Here is an 18,916-nt window from a genome sequence, read left to right as displayed (position 1 = left end):
ACTATGCACAGTCTAGCAAACCACTACAATATTCAATCCATGTACAGGAAAACATACGCTACCTGGCCAGAAAAAGTCACCACCTAGAATTAGCTAAGCAAAAAGGTAAGAGTATGATCTGGGGTTGCTTCAAATGGCCAGGCCTAGGTTCAGGAAAGTTATGTCCCCAAAGAATGTGGTCAGCTGCCTACCTAAATATACTAAATGAGCCTGATGACATGGACATATTCCAAATTGTGAAAGAGTGGTTCAGGGAGCATGAGACATCTTTTTCACACATGATTGGTCCAGACCTTAACCCCATTGAGAATCTTTGGGATGTGATGGAGAAAACTTTTTGCAGTGGTCCAACTCTCCCATCATCCCTACAAGATCTTGGGGGAAAATGAATGCAACTCTAGATGTAAATAAATGTTGTGACATTGCATAAGCTTATCAAAACTGTGCCACAGTGATGCAAGCCATAATCAAAGCTAGACAGTCCAACAAAACATTACAGTGTGTGATTTTATTTTTGGCCAGGCAGTGTATGAAAGCAATAGGACACTGCAGTGAACAAATTATGGGTATAGACTTTTTTTGTTGTTAAAGGACACCTGTAGTGAGAGCAAAATGGAGACTGCCATTCCTGACCTCCTTCTGTAAATGCTAATTGCATGATTGTCTCTGTCTTCAATACATTGAGATGTGGAAGAAGCATGCAAATCAGGAAAGTCAGAGCGAAGTCAGTCAGAACTCCTGACTGGTAAACTTGCATTGTGTCTGTTACTTAGAAAGTGCTGAAGCCATTGGATCAACATGCCAGCTAGATTACTAATATTTCCAGAAGAGGTCTAATGTGATATAAAGCAGTTCCCAAAATGGCAATCCTATAAATAGGATTCAGTTGTTGTCACTGGGATAACTGTTGTCACTGATATCCCAGTGACAACAGTTTAACCAGACAATTAGTGAGGGGAACTCTCCAACAGCAACACAGACAAATACATTTTGTTTTCAGTTGTTCAGAGTTGGGGAAGGCTAGAATTTCTCACTTGCTGTCAGCTAGAACTGTTGTCACAGTGACAGCAAGTGAGGGTGTATGTCTCTAATGGAGCCCCGGATAGCAGTAAAATACCTGACAGGGGTTCTAAGCCATTCATCACTCTAACCAAAACTAAACAAAAATGATCAGTGCTCTTCCTAATAATAGCACATCAAGAATACCTTTTCTCATTCTATCCATAACAAAATTGTTTTTGAGGAAGTTCAAATAAGACTGTCTTTATGTGTGCTGGGTGTATGTTTACCATAGTATGCCATATTATGCAGGTATTCCACACTTCCAGGTGTGTCGAATTCCTTTTCTCTCCCGCTGGATGCTGTGGTTGCTTTCACTAGCTTATACATCACTACAAGACATAGAAGCTGGCAGGAGGAACCACACTGTGAGTGCAGATATTGCACACACTGGGAAGTGTGGAAACACCTGGAGTGACATTTGAAAAGGCTGTCCGAATGGTAATAAATATACATGCAATTCTTTTACAGCCCAGGCTTCTTTTATGGGTGACCTGTGGTCACTTTAATAGCAGACACTTGAAATAAACTGGACCTGGAAGAAAGAGGCAGGGTGTCCCTTTAAGCATTCTCAATAAACAGATATAGCATTGCACACCAGACCGGAATCCACTGTAGTATGTAGAAGGGTGCTGGAATGATGTGCAGTTGGTGCCACACAAATTCACTATGTCATTATGTTATTTGCCTGATGAAGGGACCTCGATAGGTTCCAAAACGTTGCCCATACTTGTGCAGGCAGTCGATAAAAGGATTGTATTGTATTGATGCACTAGAGTATGTGTGCGGGTGACTATCTCCTCAACCTTTAGCCCTCATTCACACTAGAAAAGGCCGCCCTACGCTCACCCGCACTGCACGTCCGTGCGGGTGCGCGTACTCGTATGCTGACAAGATGGATCATGTCTGCGTCTGAGGCGGGACATCCGCACCCATACGGACCTGCACTTCAGGTGAGCGTAGGGAGGCGTATGGCCGCTTACTCCCATAGAGAAGGACAGGGGCTGCGTACTAATCACACGCAGCGCCTGTCCTTCCCGGGAGCTGCACGACACAGCCGTGCATGCAGCACAGAGCTGTACGTGCCGGCCGATTCTCGTTTGAATGAGTCCTAAAGCATTCTGGCACACAGGATTTCCCTGTCCCAAGAGTCCTAGACGAGTGGCTGCATTGTGAGGTTTCAGAAGCACAGTTGCACTTGGAAGTTCATGAATTTATGCCCCAAAGTCCTTCCTGATCTGGCTGACAGTGTGACATGTTATGTGCCAGTTGAGGGGAAGTGGATATCAGGTGTCACCTCCGGGTAAGGTGACATCCACTCTGGAGTGGTTGTTGGGCCTCTCTGGAGCAGGTTCTGTAATTGACAGCTTAGTGAGCTGTCGCAACCCCCACTCGTCAGATTTTAATGCATATGTGCCCTTCATATTTGGGGCCCACTGAAGGATCCTCCAGTGCTCCCGCAGGCCAGTCTGCCACTGCATGTCCTCATTTATTTCTTCCATTCTCACTGGCTGCATATCACAATAGTTATGTACTATTCCATTTCAGATTCATTGCATTTTTTCTGATATCCTGTATGCCAGTACACTATCTATTTCTTTCAGACACTCCAACATAAGCTCAACTATATGGTACAAAATGCTCTGCTCTTAAACAGCTCCCAACCTTTGTCATTAAAATCACATGGACTTAATCAATGAACTTTTGTAAAGGGTTTGCTTAAAGCTAAATGTCAAAGCAATTTAGTCAGAAAGTTAGAAAGCGCTGAGGATTTTGTACTTCATGAAGGGGCCTATTTTTAGAGGGTTTGTTCCCTATATATTGCTTTTCATTATACCGGTATACTGTATATAGTGGAAATGACCACATTATTCATCAACCCTTTTTGTTTCCTTTGAAGTCATACCTTTAGTTCACTGAAAATGTATATAAAAATAGTAAGAGAAGAGAGAGAAAGCAGTATATAGCCCCAGCATAACCTGATGGATTGCCTACTTGACAAACTTTATTTATAATTCAACCCTATCATTTAAGTAAAGGGGGAGACAGAGCTGGGCACTTAATAAAGAGATGACAAATGTTAGTGCAAAGCAAAACAATCCAAGCTTCTTTTTTTTTTGTACACAAAAGTTCTCAACAAACCAAACCTCTCAGATATTACATAAAATGTTCTCACTGTGGCTTTAAGCCAGGTTTTCTAGTATTGTTGTATTAAATAAAGCTGAACTCCATGGAGATTTAAAAAAACACACACACATTAATGGAGCTCTGTATTCATTAATGCATCATAAATGTGTTTAAATGTGTGAAGAACTCCAGGAATGAACAAAGGTTAACTGCGCATTTTGTGCTACGGGCTGAATATACTTGCCTGCTCCTTGATCCCATCTAGCTGTTAGCCTGGTCCCCAGAGCGTCTTCTCCCCCAGGACCCATGACATCATCATGTCTAAGGCAGGTCCATTCACCTGCATTAGATGTGAGGACAGTGAGGGACATACCACAGAGAGGTGAGCACTCACCGCTGCAGGGTTGAGGATCAGGTGAACATATGTTCTGTATTCCAGCAGCTAGAGAAAAATGAGCAGTTGGAGCACAAGCAAAGTACCTAAATTTGGCTTTTTATATGCTTCTTGCAATTCCTGTACAGTTGAGCTCAGAGTGAGATGCAGCACAAGGAGTCAGTTAATGTGCTTACAAGGAACATGCTAATAGCAGGGTAAATCAAGCGGCAGAGAGATGAGCTCATCATTGTGGCACTTCTCCTTTAATGCCCAGCCCTAGGCTTGGAAGGGACAAGACCTGTAATTATTACTAAACTGCAGCATTGGAAAAAAATCAGATCTTCTACCCCGGACAAGGCTCTGCTGTGTGATAGAGCTGTGTAAATCTCAGAACTAGATGGACAGAAATATCTGGCAGGTAACATATATGTATTTAATCTGTGTATTGAGCTGTTTGCCTGGCCGCGTACTCCCATAGAGAAGAACAGGCTGCTGCGTACAATCACAAGCAGCACCTGTCCTTCCCGGGAACGGCCTGATACAGCTGTGCACGCCGCACGGATCTGTACGGGCCGACACTTAGCTGTGTGAATGAGGCCTTAAAGTGACATTAAAGCCAAAAAATGTTTCCCCTCCCCCCCCATGTAAATGTTAGCACTTATCTCAAATGATGTCTCTTATTCTGATCTTCCTCTTCTTTCCCCATGTTTTCATGTGTCCCTCCAGCGGTGTGACGTCACTCCGATCCAGTGCTGACTTCTCTGTCTCTCCGATCCAGCGGTGTCTGCAGGCGGGTGCACGCGTCCATAGACTTGCCTTGCTTCTCTGCTCGTCTCCCGGCCGAGAATCGGAACTGTGCATGCGCCCGCCCCAAGATCCTTTGCGGCCGTTCGATCACTTCCTGATTCTCGGCGCGTGATCGAGCAGCGATAACGAGGTAAGTTTAAAACCAGTTCAAGCGGTTTTTTGTTTTTTTTAAACTTCTTGCCTATATCTACTGCTTGCTAGCAGTAGATATAGCCAAAAAAACCGGAGGGTTTAGAACCCCTTTAAAGTAGACCTAGTTATGGAAAGAGTGGGGATGGGTTAATACTTTTGTCAGTTTTTATTTCTTTGCTTTCTATTTGCCCGTTAGGGAATTAACCATTGCCCCTGGTGACCATTGCCCCTGAAAGAGAAAGTAAGGACAAATGCAATATTTTTTGTCATTTGAACAGTCATAAAGAGTAACTCTAACAATAAGAACGCCTGTTCCAAAGAGAAATATTATAAGGTGGAATTTCCACTAACTTTCGGTAGATTTGCATCTACTGTTTTGGCTCTGGGGAGAAGGGGGATGAAAAATCTCACTGTTGGTGATATAGATAGCAATATAATCCTGACAGAGGTTTTAATCCTTTCCCACTCTATCTTTTAAGAAGAGTTTATTGGGGAATTACACTTTAATATATACCTGAAGCACCAAGGGTGTGGTTGCTTGTTATGTTAATAAAATGCACTGCTGGCTTGCAATTCATAATTTAATTTACATCATCAATTCTTTTTATATGAATAAAATTAATTCATTTTATAAATTTATATGAGTTCTGAATGATCATTAACTCATGGCGGAAGATTTGCCAGAGCCACAGAACATCAAAAAAAACAAAAGGTTATGAGAAATCACTTTTGGAAGGAAACCAATGGTAAGGGGTCAAATAGTTTTTTTTTCAAGAGATGAGGAAGGATTTGTGTTGCTTTCTATGTCACCTGCTCCCATCATTTTTTGCCCTGGTGTTTCTTGAACAGGAAGTAAAGGGGAATCTCCCCAATGGAGTCACAAACAGCAATAGAAACCTGACAGATGTTAAAATCCATTCCATACTCTATCCAAAACTAAAAAAAAAAGTCTGAAAAATAGCAATACTTGTATAGCCTGACATAAAAGGATTGCAGGGCTCATGTGTATTTATATCCAGGGCTGGATTTACTCTCCCTGTTGCCCCATGGCAGGGAGGGAGGCGGCCAGCAGGGACAGAGGCAGTCGGAGGTGAGGGTGGACCATGGAGGGGAAAGCGGCAGGGGAGGACAGACGAGCAGGCTAATTACAAGTGATCTCGGTGGTATCACCAGGATCACTTGTACTGAAACACCCGCTTCTCCGCTGTACATTTAGTCCTGCTAGCCCGAAGCAGGGCTAAATGTACCACAAAACTACCCCCAGGCAGCTGTGTCTCTACCCCCTCCCACCCTAAGGTGGCCTTGTGGGAAATCCGGCCCTGTTTATATCGCTGTTAACACAACACAGTAATGGAAGGCTGGCAGAGTGCTGATTAGTGAATACTGCTGTCATGTTGTTTAAATGTGGAAATATAGCACAATTAGAACCTGGTGTATGGAGTCTGTCAGTACTAAGGCCTTATGGTGTACATGTGAATTGATGTCTTGTATGCTTATTGGCCATGTGATAAGATAAGGTGTGCTGCCACAGCCAATATTATCTTTGATTATTTCTTCTGTTTCCGTTACATTGCATATATATTTAATTGCATTTCATTGTGTTATGCTGTATTTCTAGTTACTAGTGGTCGGCTAGTATTGTTACAGCCTAATCTGTGCATACTTTGGTATCTTCCATTTCACCCCTACAGTCTTCTGCTAGATTCTCCCACCCTCTCCTTTCCACTTCCTTTTCTGCATCATCCCTCCCTGAGTTAAGAGGGTCTCTGTTTAACCTGTTAATGGCAAAGATATAAATGTATTTTCACCTCTAAGAATGATAAAGAATTACATCCTTTGTATTGAGAAGGCTAAATAAACTACATTGGATTCTGCTCCGAGTCTTCTTAGCGAGTTGGACACTATCTGTGAATTATTACTAAGTCAGTAGGTTGTCATACTATCTGTACAGATGATTCTCAGGAAAATATGTGCAAATACAGAAAGTGTTGGTTAAGACCGAATATAAGGTAGCACAAAGACAGCCACAAAGTAACGAGCAATAGGCTCCATTCACAAAGCTATACTATCATGATAAGTTTCCTCATTTTGAAAAAGTAACAGTTATTTTCGTAGTCCAATAAAATGTGAAAATTATGGTCACATGGCTGAAAGTAAAGATCCTTACATAATTCTTCATGAAGATTTTGCTTTTTCATAGGTATAAGTAAATTCACTGACATTTTTATATATTTTTTTCTTTTAAAAACGTCGCTACTAAAAACAGCTCTACCTGCTAGCTGTGAATTTTGATGAGGTGTCTATGGTGGAGGTAAAATGATGACTCATAAAATACCAATTTATGAGAAAAAGAGGCTTTCAACAGTTATATGCTCAATTCATTTTATTCCAAAGCAATGTGATATTCATTTTTGTAAACTGAACACATTGATGTGAAATTTATCATGAGATAAAATAACTCATGCAGCTTTTCGAATCAACATTAGTGAAGAATATCAGTCTCGGTGCTTGGATGAGATCCTCTGGCTTGCAAGGCTAAAGTGCATCCCCCTTTTCCACTATAAAAAGTACTTTAGAAATGGTAAAAAAGGGAAGGGAATGAAGGAGTTAATAAAATAATAAGGGTTAACTTACATTTTAGGGTTAAAAAATTAGGGTTGATTACAAATTGTATTCTGCCATTTGTTACTTTTATAAAGGCACTAGAATTATGCTTCTGCTACAAAGCATTTCTTTTAATTTGGTGCTACAAACACAAACAAATGGTAATTTTGGGCACGTACACACCAGCCGTGTTGGGCTGCACTGGGCGGTGTTGCACAAGGAGCCCCAACACATAGATAAAGGCATTTTCCTTATGTCCTATAAGTTCAGTTCACACCAATGCGCATGTTGGTGTGCGTTGACAAATGGTAGGACATGTTGCAGTTTAGCACAGCACATTCCCTTTGAGTGCCTTCTTACATTAGCCGTATCCCTATAAATCTATCTGTATATACATTTGATTAACACAATGACGAACAGTAGGTGCAAATGCATACATTTACTTCATGAACATATACTGTAAATTAACTAAACATGTGCAAATGTAGATGAGCACTCTATCTGCCATCTCACATTTAACTAGATCCAATTTACAAATCTTATTAAGTTTAGAGCAAAGAAGGCAATAAAGCACAAAGAGTGTGACTCAAGAAGGATACTTCACATTTCGGTTTCTCAACACTTAGATTGCATTATCAACAGTATGTGGGAGGAGGGCCACAATGCCCTTGGTTCACTATTCCTGGCAGCGGTATATTGAGAATTGAGGAGATCCATTTTACCATTGTTTACCAAATAGATTATACATAGTACTTTTTCACTGATGATTCAATACATATAATTGCCACTACCAATTCAGGAACCTCTTCTTTCTTCTTATAAATGACCCATAGTATAATAATGGCTCTTGATCTCACCATTGTGGTTCTTGATGAATTAATACTAGAGAATCTGGCTTGGAGCCAAAGCGAACATGTGTGGTTCTAATGTCAGAGAAACACCAGGTAGGGTCCTGTAAGAAGTCTATGTTTACCCCAGGATGCTCTCTTATGAGCACTCAAAGGGCAGTTTTTGTCTAGGAAAGGGTGCACTCAAAAAGCCAGTTTCTCTAGAAAAGGGTGCTGGACAGGTGTCTCTTTCAAAGTCTATCAAACCTTCGGGAAGTCAGACCATGTTTCTCTGCCGAGGAATATTGTGTGGAGGCAGCTTTGATGGCATTTACCATTCACATGTCCTATGCAATTAAATGATTTCATCTAACATTTTTTTTATTTCATCTTCAGGCTATAACATTAGGTGTATCATTTTCTGTTACTCTATACTTGACCCTTCTTTAAGTTGATCCATTCTGGCCTTTAATTCCTACTTGAGATGATATTGACCCTTATGTCCATCTCACAGTGTTTCTGCTCTCCAAGTTATTTATAGCAAGAATGTGATACCTACTGGTCATTTTCCACATGCTATCTTCATATTATCCTACATGTCTAACCCCAAGGATACTCATTAAAAAGATCCCAATATTTCAATCCTCTATTGCCAACAATCTGGACAGATTTCCTTGAGACTGGATGGATCTGCTTCCATCTTTATTTTTTGTGTGTGTATTTTATTTCTATACATGGCCTTTGTCAGTCTATGCTTTTCCTCTCTTTCCTATTCACTGTTACCTGGTTTTACTCTGTACCCTTAACTTGTCTCATCTATTCTTTGCTAGTAGCTAGTTAGGAGCCCTGACTACAACAGTCAGTTGTTGGTTCATCATCTAAGCTAAGTCTGACTGTTTCTGTTACTTTGTATTCACTTAGACCAGACCTTTACCTCCTTTCACTAAAAATCACATTAGCTCTGCATGCTGATATTAAAACATCTTACAATCATTAGGTAAATAAACATTTTTAGCTTTTACTTACCAATACTGTTTCTCCACTTCCTGGTTGAGTGAGGCACCCTTGGCCTCACGGATGCATCCTAAGAAGGTTACATCACCAGTGCCTTCCTGGAAAATCTCATCTGGAAACTGCAAAATTTTGTGACATCTCAGGGGAAAAGGCATTTTCCCCCTCAGATGATGTGCACGGTCACATGTTCCGGGAGGTGATGGAGATGGATTCATCTACCATTAGTGAAAACGGGGATCGTGAGAAGAATAGGAAGGAAAAGAAAAAAAGGTATACAAAGAAAAGAAAAGCCTGCAATTAACTATAAGGATCTATTTGCAGACTGACATCACTAAATATTTCTAAAGGTGCTTTTGCTGTGATTTTTAGGAAAAGGGTCAAGTTCCCCTTTAACTGCCCACCCTGTTTCTGTGTTTGGGCTTAGCCCTTTAGTTCCACATGATTTATGCTTACCTGTATTGGCCTAAAGTTTCTGATCCTGTCAGAGCATCTGCGTTTCATTTCGATATACTCCTGCCCTTGGACATCGCTCTGCCTGGTTCTCTAGCTATGCTTTTCTGCAACCTAGTCTAACCTCTAGCCTAAACCTGACTATGATTCTGCTTCACGACTTGTACTCTGCCTCATTCTGTCAGTCCTGTTAGTGCACCTGCCAGCAACATCAGCAACACAAAGTATGTTTATATCTGTGCTGATCTTGAAACTGCACCACAGCCCCAATTAGTCTGCTCAGTTCCTGGCTATCATTTTTAGTTCCTGCTTTGTCTGTACTGACATTCCCAGGATGTATACACAAATCCCTCATAATAAAACCAATATCTATGCTGTCCCAGGACTCTGGATCCCAGAAACCTTTTCATTTTCTGTCCTGAATATCCAGTATTTTCCTATTACCAGACTCTGGTTCAGGTGCCCCAAAAAACCCCATGTATGAACAGCCATCTCTTTCATGCCCATGACACTTATTTGAACACTTTGGAATATCTACATTCTGCATACCCTTCTTTGTATTCTATCTAGCAAGACCTTTTATTGAACAAAGAAGCTGTTTGCCTAATACTTTGAATCTATTTTTTATGGCTATCATTTCAGATTTCAGACACAACCACACCAAGGCATTCAAGCATTAATTGTACTTACTAGGCCAGCCATTCAGCATGCTTTATGGCCACTGCTATAATAGGTCCTCCATGTAAAGTAAAGGAAATATACAGTACATTCAGAAAGTATTCAGACCACCTTCACTTTTTTCAATTTTGTTATGTTGCAGCCTGATACTACAGTTGTTTCAATTCTTCAGTGGGGAGGGAGAAGCTGGTGGTATATTTGCATTATAATGTATTGCTGGGACTTGTAATCCTGCATAGCTGGTGGTATTCTGCATTGCTGTATAATGATTATACAGAAATGCAGAATAGCACCAACTATCCAGACCTACACGTCCCAGCAGTACATTATATTATTAAGTAGGGATGCACCAGCGCCAAAACTGGGCATTTTCACGAGTACTCGTGAAAATGCCCCAATACTAAGCACAGATACCGGTGTTCTGTCGAGGACGCCAATCTAGTCGAATTTGCCGACCTCAGCATCTGCGCTTGCGAACAGACCAGTATTATCGAGCAAACAGGCATTTATTGACAAAGTATTTCATTCAAATCGTTAATTGTGACCGTTAATAATATGCCATCCATCATTTACTGCCACGGATGGTTATTATTAACGGTCACAATTAACAATTACAAACGAATACTTTGTAAATAAATGCCTGTTTCCTTGTTAATCCCGTCTGTGCACAGAACACCGGCACAAAATTTTTAAACTGAAGAGGCTGTCTGAGGTCCCGCACTTGCTGGGCACCTCGGCAGCCTTCCTGTTAACCACACAGTGCCTGTTTATAGTGCCTTCCCATGGCGGTGGGGAGTTGGGGGGCCCTTCATGGTTTCTTGCACCGGCGCCCAGAGGTTTCTAGTTATGCCTCTGGCTGTGTGCCTTTCCAAATCATGCCCAATCAATTTAATTTACCACAGATGGACTCCAATCAAGGTGTAGAAACATCTCAGCAATAATCAAGAGAAATGGGAGGCACCTGAGCTAAAGTTCAAGTGTTGCTGCAAAGGGTCTGAATACTTATGCCAATGTGATATTTCAGTTTGATCTTTTTCATACATTTGCAAACATTTGTAAAATTCTGGTTTCACTTAGTCATTATGGGGTACTGAGTGCAGATTAATGCGGAAAAAAAATAATTAAACAACTGTAGTATCAGGCTGCAACATAACAAAACTTTCTGAATGCACTATATATATAGATACACACACGGTATATCAACGTATACACATATACAGGCTAGTCAACTTTTTTATGACTCAAATGTTCCTAATAATTATAGTGCACAACTTGAACAAAGAGGAGTACATAAAGCCTTAAAAGGAATGTGTTTTTGTATATTTGGTCAGGATTACACAATAATATTTTTTAAAATGATTTCCTTTTTTGTTTGTCAGGCAAATGTATTTCATTATTACATTGCTGCAAAAAGACTGCTGTTTGCAGAGCTCAATAGGACAAGCTGAAATGCACACCCATAAGCCTATAGGAAGTTTATATGCTTAATAGGAAACTTTTACTGAGGAAGTATGGAGGCTACCAATGCTAAGATCCCCTGCAAATGCTTTTTGTATGGCTGTCATATGGATCCAGTAGCCTAAGTACTTGCAAATCTGCGCATGCACCCCGCCATCCTGGAGGCGGGGCACACAATGTCACATACCGCTCACGTCTGTTGGGGGCTTCATTTTATGTTCTTGCCTTGGGCGCAAAAGGAGCTAGCTACGGCTCTGACAGCACAACTAAAAATTGCCGTCTGGAGACGGCAACCCGCAGATGCTGCAGTGCCGTCCGTCCGTTTTTTTACTACGGGCGGACGGCAAGAGGTTAATGCAATGGCACTGCAACGTGCTGATACAGGTACCTTTTGTTAACATTTATTGTGGTAATGTGCGTTTTAGTGCAACATTCTTTAGTGTAAAGGAATCTCTTGATTTTCAGATTGTTTTGAATTACCTCAATTTCAGATAATCTGTCATGCAGCTGAGCACTATAGTACTTTACATTTCATAGGGCAAAATCAATCAATAAATGAATCAAATTATTCTATGAAACAGAGATGACATTTCCCGTTTTCCATGATGTTTTTCAGGCATTTCTCTTGGTTTCATGACCACATGATCCTTCAGACCCACTGTAGAAAAATGAATCCCAAGGTTTACTATTACACTCATGTCAGTTTTGTGACTAATACGTCACAGCATGACACCCCCAACAGGAAAGTCCCACTTCTGTTGTACGGAAAGCACTCACCTTTGTATTTAGGAGTAAAGTCTCTCATCTCTCTGGGTAGCGTTTCATAAAACCTTTGCTCCTGTGATACTAGTGGCTTGCAGACTGTCTCACTGTCATAGACTAGCATGCTTGTGTGACCTGCGACTTGAGAGTTCAGAGGCTGCAAAGGAATATAATAATTAAACTCCATGCTATACACCCATCATTGGACCACACTTGGCAGGTTTTCTCCATTAGTCTGGAACAAAAATATAGTCTTATTAATTCAATATTACAACAGCAGACAATGTTTAGATTCAGGTAATTGGCTAATTTGTGCAAAACCAAACATCTGCTTACATGTGTAATGTGTTCATTTAATGATGACCCCAGATCCAAGTTGCTTCCATTCTGCCCACCCCCATTACGACGATCCTGGGATATACTTGGTGTACCAAAGCATATATCCTCTTATGTAGCCCCATGACCACAATCCAGCAATTCCCACCCGCAAGCATGTCATATGGACCTGTGATAGACCTTTGTCCAACTACCAGGCTCTTGTGGGAAACCATCTTAAACTTCTTTGAGATTTAGGGGGTGATTTACTAACCTAAACACACGCACGCACCAGGTGCGTGTGATTTTCACAAAGCAAAACGTATTTATCAACCAAAAAGTCTCAAAAAGCATATTTCCACTAATGCCATATATGGAAAAATCATGCACATGATGCATATATAATGCTGCTTCACAGTTTAGACAAAAATGGTTAGCTCATGCATTTACATTCCTGCATTCATCAACGCAAGCAACACAACATAGAGCTAATTTACACAACATCACCTTGCAATTCATGCAGGGCTTTGCACAACACACCTGCTGGGTGTGTACACACTACAAAGGTGTTTAGATTCCACCCATAGATTATGCTGGGAGGGAACACACTACAGAGGTGTATACATGTTCGTGGTGTGTTTATAAGGTTAGTAAATCACCCCCTTACTATCTGAACATATTTCCCCATAAGATAAGTGGCTTCATTCACTACCTCCAGCTTCACAATTTCTATCAGAGACGCCAGAGAGAGGGGCAAAAGGCCCAGTACAGCTTTGGAACATCTCTGTCAGATTTTGATGGATACCTCTCTCTCATACCATCTTGTTGTTGTATGGTCTCCTGCTCTTAGGAAAAAAAAGACCCAGTCCTTAGTATGTTGTCTAGTTGGAACAGGACCTAGAAACCGAGTTCACGCATGCCGAAATTCCAAAGGCTATTGTAGTCACTCATAAGCTAATTAGCACTCCTGCAGCTCACAAAAAAAGATACAAAATATTTACCTGCTGGTATAAATGTCTGTATACCTTACGTCGTACATATGCGGCGCCATCTATGCAATCACTACCAATTAATCAAGTCCAATCGCTGTATGGAGTGCAGGTGACACATCACAATACTTTTATACCTTACATCTCAAGAAAAAGGATACAAAATATTAATCTGCTGGTATAGATGTGGGTATAACTCACATCAGATCTTTCCCCGAATGTTTCCTGAGTGCTGGCATTGTAAGACCTCCGAAGGCACCATGCTGCTTGTATGGTAGAGTTGTCTTCCTATTAAGCAGCCTTGGGATGCTATTTCTCAGTCTCAGGGCTAAGGGTCCCCAACTCTCCTAAAATAGCTTTACAATCAATATTGCCTTGATAATACTCATATATCTAAATCATTACTTTGCTATTTAATCGCTGCCTTGCGAACTCTTATTCTGATACATTGGTGCTCTATCATGATCCTACTATCAACAAAAGGACACAAGAACTTTTCTCATTTATCCAGATAAAAAATCTTTCAGCCCATCGACATGATACCCAATCATGTAGGCTGTTCCCTCCAATCAGAGTAGCCCCTGTCATATGGCACCCTATGAAGAGATCACTTTTGCTGAACTGCACTTAATCTGCAGAGCATGAACATTTCAGGGCGCACATTGGTTAAACAGTGAAGGCTTATTCTGAAAAAGTTACTATTGTGCCATATGGTTATTGACAAACTAAAACCAAAGTAATTATTTTGAAAAGGAGAACCAGTAGTCCACAATAATTGCAAGACAATTGTTCAGCAGATAAACTCAGCAGACCCATATTCTATTTTTCATGGAATGGTTCGTGAAAACTTGTTACAATGGAGAGAGGGCATGCCTCTAAAAAATGAATTGTAATATGAATACACCCAAAATAACTAGACACTGCTGGAAACAGGAGAGAAAAAACACTGATTTGTCTGAATGCATTTTTAAGTGGGATTGCCAGGCAGGATATATTTCCCAATTTCTTAATTCAAGTCAAGATGGTAGTCTTCCATGGAAGAAAAAATAGATACTGGTAATGGCCATTATTTTTCATAGTAACTTGCAGGTTCTTGCAGTTACTCCAGATATATACATGGGTTGTCCCTAATACCATGAAGGTTGAAAGGACCATATTAATAAGTCCTGATAGGTAAAGCTGTGGAGACTATATTAAATTCAAAATGTCAATGTACCATAAGTCTAGTCCAAAACCCATAGAACATAAGAAGACATCTGACCTAGAAGAAAATATTTTAGTGCCGGATGGTTTAATAAGCTCCTTGTTAAGAAGTCCTATGAAAATTTAAACGTCTGATAAATACTGGAGAGTCAACTCCTGAAAAATTATACAAAAGAACAATACAAACGTTAGGAGTGTCTACCAAACAGAAAGGGTCTTAAGCTTTATTTTGAAGCATTTATGTATTAGACCCACTGAAAAGAATAGAATAAGGAAGTCTAAAAATAAAATCATAGTGTAAACTACATTTCCCAAAACATCTACTCAAATAGAGTCCACAAAATCTCTTTAAGGTGCAAACCAATCAAGGTTTTGCCAGATTCAGATACAGAGAGTGATCAGACTACGAGGTTACTGGATGTGAGAAAATATTTGCAAGGACCAGTTTCTCTGCTTTTTAAAGGAGAAGTTAAAACAGATAGGACTACAAAATACTCCACTTGATGCCAAAATACAGACTGCTACACATAAAGGTAAATGCCAGTCAATCAAGCTTATGGCATATTCAACAAGTTCTATGGGATTTTTATGAATGTAAAGAGTATTAACATTAGCAAAAGAAATAAACTGGACAGCACAAAGGTCTAGTGAATTAAAATTGTATTGTTTTTTCCTCCATTGTGTATGCTAGCTCTATCTTGCAGAAATCAATTTTGGAAGATTATAAGCAGGGGTGTCCCTATAATGAGACATCTAGAGGCTGTTGGCTCACGCGGCATCTCTTTGGGCTACATGGAGGGGCGTCAGGCAAAGTGACATGTCAGCTCTGTTGCACAATGTGCCTGCCACCCACTTTCATGCCAGATTGCTAAGAGCTGGGTGGGGAGATGTGTAAAGGCCATACAGACCTCCCCGCCCAGCTCTTAGCAACCTTAAACACTATGGCTGGCGTCCTGCTCAGCTCCTGACAACCAGTGACGTTACCTCTCCTTAGGCGGCTAAAATGCTAGGGACACCCCTGATTACTAGTGTAAATTTCTCCTGGTGTGTCCAAAGAAAAAGGAAAGCATACATAGTTACTCTACAGCAGGGGTGCCCACAATTTTTCCTCTGGACATCTACTTTTCAAATGACGAGCTCAATGAGATCTACCAATGAAAAAACACCTGCGTTCAGGGGCATGGCGGTGCATTGAAGTCAATGGCACGGCAGCCACGCCCCCCGCCCGCAGAGCGATCACACGCACCTGGAACACAGGCAGATTAGTGCCTGCATTCCGGTCTAGTGCAATCTGCTTGCGTTTCTGTGCGTTCTAGAGGCCGAACACTCTGGAACGCAGTTTTTGTGGTGCGAACTGGCCCTCTCTCTTGGCCGTCTCTTCTCTCTCCCCTGTTTCTATCTGCTATCTCTATCTGCCGATGTTGCACACAGGGAGAGGTGTCCCGCCCCTTCCCGTCTGCAGCGTCTGACACATTCAACCGCATTAGCACCGCGGGAGGGAGCTCAGGTCAGTGAGCTGATTGCGATCTACCAGTGTTTGTTTTGCGATCTACCTAATGGGCACCCCTGCTCTACAGCTAAAATGCTAACTCTATAATATTTACCTAGTGTAAGAGTAAATATTAGACCACTTTTCTCAAGTATTATTAGTGACATTTGAATTGGTTCTTTTTAAGCTGGATGTTCTAATCATGTTTTGTATCAACAAAGAGAAAACAAATTACCAGTATGTAGTAACTTTATGTAGCTCTAAAGGCATATTCAAGCTTATGCGTTGCAATAACATGTTTTACTGCTTGTCGCTGCACAGCACATTAAGATACAATCGACAGTGCACAGCACTGAAATGCCATTTATTTTGAATTGAACCCCAAAGAACCTGGCCAGCACCTCAACATTTCAACCCACCACAGAGCACACATGTAAACCATCTGTGTGTCGTGGTGTTGTACATTGAAAACATTGTACTTTTTTTAGTGGGCTATGATGCACTGCTAACCTGTTTAAGATGAATGGGCTACTTTAATGTAGCATGGCCTACCGCACAATAATGCAGTGAACAAATATAGCACATAGGGGCTCCTAAAAAATAAAAAACAAATAGAAAACTACTGTAAGAAATGTTTTTATTGTATTCCTTAAAATATGTTATTAACATTGTTATAGAAAACAAATAATCAACTATCTCTACTGTCCTTCATAAGTAACCAATGCAGAAAAATATGCATTGCACTTTTTTTTATTTGTTTTACAGTTTTTAAATGGCTGCATGTGTTTTATAATAATGTAGTAATAACAGTTTGACATCAGTTTCAGACACTTCTGTGATCATTCAGAATGTATTGACAGGTGCCATTGTCCTCCTTCTGACCTGCATGTGACCTGCTTCAAATGGGATTTGCATTTGCATAGAAATTTTTAAGGATGCAAATCCATTTTGATTGGAGCAAAATGCCATCGGCCAACACACCCTTTTGACAGAAACTAATTGAAGCAATCACAAAGTCACTGTATGGAAGCTGTAATGACATTCCTATGGCACCAGAATAAAGAGAGACAGCACACTTGTATAGATCACCATGTTGTAAAAAAACATATATTTATTTTATTAAGTCACTCAAGTTTTGCCACAGGGATTTTGGGGCACAAGGATCTCAGAAAATAACTATGAGGGTTATTTTATTCACAAAGCTAGCAGAAGGATCAGCCATATCTCCGGCTGATCCCTAGGCTAGCTTCGGCCGCTGGAGCCCTTCAGTTCAGTGGAAGCGAAGGGTTGCTGTACAGGCTATTCACTATAGCCCGTACAGCTCCTGAAGTTGGCCGAGTGGCTCAGTCGAGCTGAAGGCATATGCTTCGGTTCGACTGAGCCGAGGTGAAACCCGAAAGCCTCGCAACTGACAGCTGGGCAGAGCCAGCCGTGATCTTATTAAGATCTCAGTAATAATTCACAAAGTTCTTGAGGATCAGATTTGTTTTCAATGTATATTGTAATCATATATTTTCCTAAACTCTTTGGGGTCTATTCACTAAGCTGCCGTAGGCAGCCGGGTGAATGACCAACCTAAAGCGAAGTGAGCCTAACGCTGTTCGGCTATTCACTTTAGGCTGGTGCAGCTGATTTCAGCCGTGTATCGGCTGAAATCAGCCGTACATCGGGTGGCTTCGGGTCGGCTGAAATGCTCAGGCTAAGATCGTGGCTGGCTACCGCTACCGCATGGATGGCTGGCTACCGCTCAGCTGTCAGAAGCAGGCTGTCGGCCGGCCAATTCGGCTTCGGCTTTCAGCACGGCTCAGCCGAGCCGAGGCACATGCCTTCGGCTCGACTGAGCCGCTCTGCCAAGTTCGGGACCTGTACAGGCTATAGTGAATAGCCCGTACAGCAGCCCTTCGTTTCTACTGAACTGAAGGGGTACTGGGGCCGAAGCTAGCCGAAGGATCGGCTGAAGCTACGGCTAGATCCTTCAGCTGCTTCGTGAATAGACCCCTTTGTGTCTGTGACCAGATTTAGCCCATATGTGTTTTTAAATTATAGTCTCTTTTCTGCTGTCCCTTTGTAGCTACAGTTCAATAAAACACAAGAGAATAATAAGAAAAACTATTATATTTTATCCTTGCTCTTTCTTCTTTATTATACATATGCCACTGTGTATCATTTGTAAGTAATTTATTATTACTACAGCTGCTCTGGAGAATATCTGCATTAAGAGCATTCGCCATTAACAAAAATGCCTCACAGAATTTGCCTTCTTTTTCGACTCCCTTGTATCGGCTGTCAGATGTCCCTAGTGCAGCCATAATTCCTCCCACTTAATAAACCCCCGCAGGGGATAAATCCCGCAGATAGTGTGACAAGCTGAAGATTACATGTACGTGAAGACACTTTATTTTCATTACATATCCCACAGTTGTAGACTGCATTGTGTCACCTCTCCCCAAACTGCTCATTACTCTGATCACTTATCTTCTTTTTTTTTTTAGAAGAGCCAGGGATTTCCTTGCCATTCCTGGCTTGACACCTGCACTACTGCAGTATATATATATATATATATATAATATCTAAGCCAATTATTTGTTTTTTTGGATGGGTATCTGCAGTAGATGTAAACAATTTA

This window comes from Nanorana parkeri, unplaced genomic scaffold, assembly GCF_000935625.1.
Source record: "Nanorana parkeri isolate BGI_ZX_2015 unplaced genomic scaffold, ASM93562v1 scaffold252, whole genome shotgun sequence".
Taxonomy (NCBI): domain Eukaryota; kingdom Metazoa; phylum Chordata; class Amphibia; order Anura; family Dicroglossidae; genus Nanorana; species Nanorana parkeri.
This window is presented reverse-complemented; position numbering follows the sequence as displayed.